Genomic DNA, 9,334 nt, shown 5'->3' with positions numbered 1-9,334 from the left:
ATAAATAGGGGAAAAAAGCATCCTTTTGGTGCTTGTTTGAAATTTTTTTCTGGGTACTGGGTAACAACCATTTCCCCAGTTCTTTAATGGACAAGAATGTGGAGGAACTGTTACAAGATCCCATCTTTTCTTGTTAAAATTAATACATTTTTGTTTATACTTTAATAGCTTTATTGAGATATAATTCATATACAATAAAAGCCACCTATTTAAATTGTACAATTGAATAATTTTTAGTATATTTACAGAGTTGTGAAACCATCTCTATAACTTAATATAGAACATCTTCATTAGTAGCCACTACTCATTTCACCCTCCCTGAGCCCCTGACAACACTAATCAATAATTCTTCAATTTCTAAGACTTGTCCATTATCTCTGTTGCAAATAATTTTTTGTTCAGAAAGTCCTATTCATGCAGAAGTATGAAATTATCATATACCTTCTCAACACATAGTGCTTAAGGATAAATTCAAATACACACTCCAAAACTTTCTAAATAAGTAACCTTGAGCAACTTCCTTATTTTCTGTGTGCATTAGTTTCCACACCTCCATGCTATAGATGATGATAAAAAAAAAAAAAATAAATGAGATAACATACCTGTGAAGTTCTTAGAGCAGAAAAAGCTCTCAGCAAGTACTAGTTTTACTAATAATGAGCTCATTTTGGTCCGCATTTGAATAAGAGGAAATTGAGGCTTAATTCCAATCAGAATTTAAATTTTGGTATTCAAACTCTTTTGTTATGTCTAAATTATTCTCCCAAAATGATTGAGTTATCTGAAGTTTCAAGTAAAAGTATATCTTGGATAATGGTCCAAATTGATTTTCCAGTAAGAAACAATATATTAAATAAAATTGTTCAAGAACTCTTAATTACCCTTAAGATAAGGTCCAGGTTTCAAGAATTTCCATAATCTTGTAGAACCTGCCTTCCTTACAATATAGTGTAATATAATAATATAGGTCTAGCTCTTCCAGTCTACTTTCATTTCTGACCATATATCATCTTCACATAAATTTCACATTTTTCTGATTAATTTCTATCCATACCTTAAGCCTCAGCTGAAGCAGAAAAGCATTCCTAACATGTTATGTCACTTGGGTTTCTACTGTTTCAATATACATACTATTGCATTAATTATTTTTTCAGATTTATTGAGGAATAAAGGAATTTATTGAGGAATAAATATACATACATAGAAAACCATAAGATATTTAAAGTGTACATTGTAGTGATTTGATGAATTTATTATTTTTGTTGATTATTTTCTCTTTTAGACTCTAAATATTTGAAGGATGGGGTCAATTGTGTTTGTTTTATTTTATTTTCTTTACCATTATATCCTAAGTAGCATTAACCAGGATTCAAAGTGCATTCTCAATATGATTTTTCTTTAAAAAAGAATGAGTAAATGAATCCTGAACGAATATACTGGTACTGCTATATATATTTTTCCATGCCTTTTTTGTATTTTTAGGAAGACGGTGAACTTCATCTTTGTGAATTCATTTCCAGAGATGCTTATGGAGCTCCAAAGCATTAATTTAGCATGAGATTGTCCAGAATCATCTGCATTTTACCATTTGGAATTATTTTTAAATTTATATGAACTTGAACCCTATGCATATTTTTAATTATATGGGAAAATTATTCGCTACCTGCCCCAACCAATTGGGGTATTTTGTCTTCTAGATAGAGGCAACTGTAAATGATTTCACCATGCTCCTGCCAAGCAAATATTAAATACCACCATAATGCAGAAGAGAATTTAATTCAATAAAATCCTTATTCCATGGGTCTATAAAGATTTGTAATCCCATTACAAAATGATCTTGAAATGTTGTCCAAACTACTTGTTTCACATAGGATCTTTAACATAATCCAGAAATATTGGATTATGTCTGTTTCATTTTTCTCCAACTAGATGTGAACCAACTTGAGAATAAAGACATTTTCTGTTTCGTCTCTATGCTCCTGTGTTTTAGAATCCAGTTATCAGTGTTTCATTGAAAAGACCTCACTTCACTCATCAAATCCTGCACCTATGCTAGGATTACTGCAAGTAATGCAGCAATCTTGGAGATTTAAATCTTGGAGATTTAAACTATAATCCATCAATATAACAATCTCTATAGGATTAATCTTGCTTCATCCTGAAAGCTGCACCTGCTTCTTCAACAGATTTTAAGGTTATTGTTGTATTAGTTTTCTAATACTGCTGTAACAAATGATTGCAAATCTAGTGGCTTAGGAAACATAAAACTATTAGCTTACCATTGTGGAAGCTAGAAGTCCAAAATGGGTCGTATGATTCTGTTCTTCTAGAGAAAATATGGGGAAATCTGTTTTCTAGAGGTTTATTCGTTCCTTGGCTGTAGCCTTAAAATGGCCTTTACTTCTTTCTGTTGTCTCTTATGTGACCTGAGTGTACCTCCCTCCCTGAACCTATGATTTCATTAGTTCTACCTGGATAATGCAGAAAATTCTCACTGTCTCAAGGTCCTCAGTTTAATCACATATGCACCCTTTTACCATGTAAGCTAATATATTCATAGGTTCTGGAGTTTAAGACATAAACACCTTCAGCCTACCATGATCTCCATTTTGAAATTTAACTCCTTTGATTTGGAATCCATAGGAACTTTTATGGGTTTTTTTTTTTCTTTTTTAGTTTAAGGAGAATATTATAAGGTCTTTATTTTTGGCAAGATAAAATATACATCATGAAATTTACATGTGTGGGACACTTGGGTGGCTTAGCGGTGGAGCGTCTGCCTTTGGCTCAGGGCGTGATCCTGAGGTCCTGGGATCCAGTCCCATTTTGGGCTCCCTGCAGGGAGCCTGCTTCTTCCTTTGCCTATGTGTCTCTGCTTCCCTCTGTGTCTCTCATGAATAAATAAGTAAAATCTTAAAAAACGAAATTTACAGTTGTAATCATTTTTCATTGCACAGTTCAGTGGTATTAATATATCTACACTGTCGTATTACCATCACCACTATACATCTCTAGAGCTTTTTCATTATCTCAAATTAAAAATCTGTACCAATTAAACAATAAAGGTTCGTTTTGCCCTACCTCAACCCCTGGCAACCACAATTCTATATTCTGTCTCTGTGAGTTTAACTATTCTAGGTACCTGATTTAAATGGAGTCACACAGTCATTTTGATTTTGTGTCTGGTTTATTTCACTCGCTATAATGTAGTTAAGGTTCATTCCTGCTATGACCTGCATCAGAATTACATTCCTTTAAGGCTAAACAATATTATATTGTGTGAATATATCACATTTTGTTTATCCATGCACATTTGGATTATTTCCACTTTTTAGTTATTGTAAATAACATTGCTGTGAATATTGGAGGGCTAATTCCTGTTTGAGTCCCTGTTTTCCATTCTTTTGGGTATATAATAAGAACTGGAATTATTAGATCATATGCTAATTTTATGTTGAAAATTTTCAGGAACTGTATATTATTTCCCACAGAATTTTCTTTCTTTTTTATTTATTTTTAAAAATTTATTCATGAGAGACACACAGAGAGAGAGAGAGGGAGAGACATAGGCAGAGGGAGAAGCAGGCTCCATGCAGGGAGCCCCATGCAAGACTCGATCTCAGGACTCCAGGATCACTCCCTGGGCCAAAGGCAGGCGCTAAACCACACCCACAGCGTTTTCTATACCAACTAGCAATATACAAAGGTTCTAATTTTTCTGCATTTTTTCCAACACTTGCTATTTTCTCAGTTGTTGTTCATTTGTTTGTTTTACAATGCCATCTTCATGATTGTAAACTGGCATCTCGTGGTGGTTTTGATTTTTCATTTCACTATTAGTGGTATTGTACACCTTTTCATGTGATAATTGTTCAAATATATATATATATATAGATATATATATATAATTTTGAGAAATGTCTATTCATGTCCTTTGCCCATTTTTTAAAATTTGCTTTTTTGTTGTTGTAAAGTTGTAGGATAGAATTCTTAGTTTTATGGGGTACCTGTGTGGCTCAGTCGGTTAAGCAGCTAGCTCTTGGTTTTAGCTCAGGTCATGGTCTCAGGGTCCTGGGATCAAGCCCCACACTGGGTTCCATGCTCTGTGGGGAGTCTGCTTGAAGACTCTCTCTCCTCTACCTCTGCCCCTCTGTCACTTGCATATACATACACACACTCTCTGTCAAATAAAGAAAAAAAGGGGGGGATCCCAGTTATACTTTCTCAACCAAAATACTCTCTCATCTAAATATGATGACAAAAGTTTTTTTAAGTTGTTTTATTTTCAGTGATGTAAAATTCTGCCCATATACAATGGTAAACTCCAAACAGACCAAAGTCCAATTTCCCTTGTTACTTTTGTAGCACTGTTTGAGACAGGTATGAATTATAGGATAATTGGTTCTTTATGAGTTAATAGCTTTGAGTATTTGTGATCACATCGATTGACCATAACTTGGATGATGTTTGGAAAATGTAAATTGAATAATGTTTGCTAAATTGTTCAATATGTGAATTTATGATATTTTACTGTGGTTGCAATGCTTATGTGAACAAAATTTAGGAAAATGTTATTTCATGTAAAGGTAAGGAGAAGAAAGACTTTACCCATTAAAGAAGAGGGAAATCCATTAAGTTTAGTAAAATATCCAGCCCAAAGACAGCAGCATGAAATTGCATATTCACTTTGGAAGAAAAACTAGTACAAACAATGTGTTTGTGTTTTTCTTTTTCAATTGTATGTTCATAAAGAGTTACTTGTTTTGTTTCTTCTTTACTGACTTATAAAGTTAGTGAGGGTAGCAAAAGAAGAATCTGAAAGGTGAGAACTTCCCAGATAACAAAGGGTTTTAAATTTATGAAAATTAATGACATATAACAAATAAATGTATGTTAGCCATAATTTATTGTGTTTGTTATATGCCACATATCATGAATTTTCATAAATATACATATCACAGGTCTAAGTATTGTTTTCATAGATGAAAGGAATACTGTAACAAAATTTAAGTCATTTGGTCAATATCACACAACTGGAGGCAGACCCTGGGTATAAACCACTGTTTGATAAGAAAAAATTAGTGATTTTTGTTTTGTCCCCTTATCTCCTTCAGAGGAGATATGGTATTATCTATGGTATTCAGAAATACCATAGATAATTTCACAGGATGAATTATAGTCTTAGAATTCTGTCCTTACATTCATTATTTTATTATAAGACTATCTTTCCTCTTCCACTACAATGTCCTCACCACACACAGAATCTAAAGGGAAGTCTGTGTAACACATCTGTTCTTAGTCTATGTTAGTCACAATGCAAAAAGCAATAACCAATGTATTTATAATTTTCATGCAATAAAAAGTCTAGAACGTGTTTCCTTTAGACATTCTTTCCTTCAACAATGAAGATAAAAATCCTTGCCTGTAGACTTCTACCACACTCCATGAGTGGATAGTTCTTATCGGGTTCTCTGTGTGCAAAGCATCCAGCTTCATGCTTCTTATGTATGCTTTCCCCAATAAAAACAGTAATAATAATAATCAGAATAAAGGGAGAAGTGGATAAATTGTGTGACTTGTAAACAATATGATTTTGTCACTTGTCCATTCCTCAGGAGAATTGCATCATAGTCCTTGCTCACATACTGTTACTATTTTTTGTTCTATATTTGTCTATGAGAATGTGTTCTTCAACCATTATAAAGCACAAGGAGGTGAATACATGTAGGAAGGTTGTGAGTATGTGTTCTCATTGCTGTCTGAGAGATCTAGAGAGAAATATCAAGAGGGTGTAAAGGCAGTGCAGGGAATTGAAACTGTAATTGTATGGAAAGCATTATTAGCACTAAGCAAGTGTCAGCTCAGAGCAGATATTCTGCAAAGGAAATGGATACATCATTTAAGATTTGCAGTAGGGGTATCCCTGGGTGGCCCAGCGGTTTGGCACCTGCCTTTGGCCCAGGGCGTGATCCTGGAGACCCGGGATCGAATCCCATGTCGGGCTCCCGGTGCATGGAGCCTGCTTCTCCCTCTTCTTATGTCTCTGCCTCTCTCTCTCTCTCTCTCTCTCTCTCTCTCACTGTGTGCCTATCATAAATAAATAAATTAATTAAAAAAAAAAGATTTGCAGTAGGACCTCAGGAGTGAAAAAAATAGTACTAATTTCTTCTTGATCTATTGGATATTTTCCCTTTTTTTCCTTTGCTCAGCAATAGTGAAATCCTTCAAATCTGCCACTGAGACAGGTATGTATTCTTGCTCAGGTCAACATAGGAAAGTAAAGTTGTAATGTACTGGAACATGTAATAACACTTCCACAGTAGGAAAAAAAATGGACTTGAGGCAGGGAAACTGAGCTATGTGATATTATCCAAGGGAACCTCGTACAGGAAAAGGTAAATGAAGGAGAAATACAATAGGAGAGAGATGTGCTAGGGATGTGGAAAATAACCACACTTTCATTAAAGGTGTAATTCCAAATAATTTTAATTTACTCTATTATTTTAATACATTTATGTATCACCTTGTCCAGGAAAACCTTATTTTTTATAATTTCTCCAATAATGGGTTTAGTAAGAATTGTGAGTGAGTCTACCCCATTCTCTTGAAGCAAAGAATAATTAGACTATATGTTATGAGTAACAACATATTAATAGCAAAAATATGAAAACTGGTCATTTTTATTAAAAGTTTATATATTACTAAATTGAATCCCACTGAACAAATATAATTACGTATTCAATATTCAGTGCATTTGAAACATTTTATTCCTCATTTTCATACTATATCAGAAAGTATGAAAGAGAACAAAAGAGGGAGGTGGAAAGTGGGAGAGAGGGAGAAGCAGACTCCCCACTGAGTAGGGAGACGAACGTGGGGCTTGGTTTTAGGACCATGGAATCACAAACTGAGCCAAAGGCAGATAGATATTTAACTGACTGAGCCGCCCAGGTTCCCCAAGCAGATTTTAATAATCGAAAATTTCTGAGAAATAAATACAAAGCAACTTTTGTTTTGGGGGCATTATCTATCAAGTAAGAATTTTCACATGACAAAATGTGTGGTTCTGAACTCTTATAAGAAATTCACATTCGTGTATCATGTTTACTTTTTCCCTCTAAAATATCTAATTGTATACAAGTTTCTGGAGAAAAATTACCTGGCATCCACTTCTGAAATAAAGGTAGGGCCTACATACTGTGTCACAGCACTTCTGTATGCTAGTTGTGTGTATTTTTAACATTTGTAATATGACATTATCCAGTATTGTCTCCTTGATATTAAGGAACCTAACTTATCAGTCCATATTTAACCCAGTGCTTACTATAGTACCTGGAAGAGTGAATATTCCTTTCATTGCTTTCTGTTTGACCACTTGACTAAATGCTCCTTGGGTAAGGACACGAGAATATGTAGGTAACATATCTTAAAATTCCCATAACTTATTAACAATACAAAACAAGCTTACATTCAATGGGACAGTTTTAAACTGACAATACACAACCATAAGCTCATCATTAATAGAAAATTGATTTCTCTCACTAGTGAGTATGCAGTTGCCTATTAGCATGTAAGTTTATATGTCCACCTGTCCGTGTGTATGTGTGTGTTTGTGTGTGTGAGAGAGAGAGAGAGAGACAGAGACAGAGACAGAGATATAGAGTCAGAGACAGAAATGGAGAGAAACAGGAAGAGAAGGTGTTAAAAAGACAGAAGGGAGGGGATGCCTGGGTGACTCAGTGGCTGAGCATCTGCCTTTGGTTCAGGGTATGATCCTGGGATCCTGGGATTGAGTCCTGCATTGGGTTCCCTGCAGGAAACCTGTTTCTCCCTCTGCCTATATCTCTGCCTCTCTCTGTGTGTCTCTCATGAATAAACAAATAAAATTAAAAAAAAAGACAGAGGGGAGAACTAAAATCTGAAATAAATCATACAGGAAGCTTATCTGCAGTCCTGGACCCACTTAATTGCCCCATCAAAATTAAGCATATTTGACAAAATGCCATTGAAACCACATTCAGCCTCTGATTGGATGAATCTAGGTTGAGAAGAGAAAACAGAAGACAGACACTCAACACACACTGCCACACTGAACCAGAAGCTCTGAACCAGGGGTCTCTGAGCCAACATGTTCAAGCTCAATGGCACAATCTTCATGCCCCCGGTGCTGACACTGATTGGGATCCCTGGCTTGGAGTCTGTGCAGTTCTGGATTGGAATTCCTTTCTGTGCCATGTACATCATTGCTCTGTTTGGGAATTCCTGCTCCTGGTCATAATCAAATCAGAACGTAGCCTCCATGAGCCCATGTATCTCTTCCTGGCAATGCTTGGAGCAACAGACATTGCTCTCAGTACCTGCATCCTACCAAAAGTGCTAGGCATCTTCTGGTTTCATCTGCCTGACATATACTTTGATGCCTGTCTCTTTCAGATGTGGCTTATCCACACCTTCCAATGCATTGAATCAGGAATTCTGCTGGCCATGGCCCTGGACCGCTATGTGGCCATCTGTGATCCCCTGAGACATGCATCCATCTTTACACACAAACTTCTCACTCAAATTGGAGTGGGAGTGACACTCAGAGCAGCCCTCCTTGTAGTTCCATGTCTCATCCTCATCAAATGTCAGCTGAAACACTACCGGACCACTGTGGTCTCCCATTGGTACTGTGAGCACATGGCCGTTGTGAAGTTGGCAGCAGAAGACATTCGGGTCAACAAGATCTATGGTCTCTTTGTGGCCTTCACCATACTTGGATTTGACATCATCTTCATCACACTCTCCTACATCTGAATATTTATAACTGTCCTCAATCTGCCTCAGAGGGAAGCTAGGCTCAAAGCCTTCAACACCTGCATTGCCCATATTTGTGTCTTCCTTGAGTTTTATCTCCTTGGTTTCTTTTCCTTCTTTACACACAGGTTTGGGTTCCATATTCCACCCTACATTCATATTCTTCTGCCTAACCGTTACCTGCTTGTCCCTCCTTTGCTCAATCCTATAGTATATGGGGTGAAGACCAAACAGTTTCGGGATCGAGTGTCCAAGATTTTACACTCTATAGATGCATTTTGACTTCTCATTTAAGTTTTTTCAAATAATAAAAATTCAATTTGAGAAATAGTAGTTTGGGATCAGATTTCATGCTTTCTGAAGTTCAATTGTGCTGTTGAAAGATACAGTTCTAGGTTTTATATTGGAGACAGGCTCTGATTTTGATTTTATTTTTTAAAAATTTTATTTATTTGGGATCCCTGGGTGGCGCAGCGGTTTGGCGCCTGCCTTTGGCCCAGGGCGCGATCCTGGAGACCCGGGATTGAATCCCATATCA

General features: G+C 36.0%; 1 pseudogene; it reads left to right on the top strand.

The window, feature by feature from the left end:
- The first annotated feature begins 8,128 nt into the window (after positions 1 to 8,128).
- On the top strand, positions 8,129 to 9,078 carry LOC121476038 (annotated as a pseudogene).
- The last annotated feature ends 256 nt before the right edge of the window (positions 9,079 to 9,334 follow it).

Source organism: Vulpes lagopus, chromosome 15 (assembly GCF_018345385.1).
Source record: "Vulpes lagopus strain Blue_001 chromosome 15, ASM1834538v1, whole genome shotgun sequence".
NCBI classification, from domain to species: Eukaryota; Metazoa; Chordata; class Mammalia; order Carnivora; family Canidae; genus Vulpes; species Vulpes lagopus.
The sequence above is the reverse complement of the archived record's forward strand: the minus strand, read 5'-3'. Positions and strand labels throughout refer to the sequence as shown.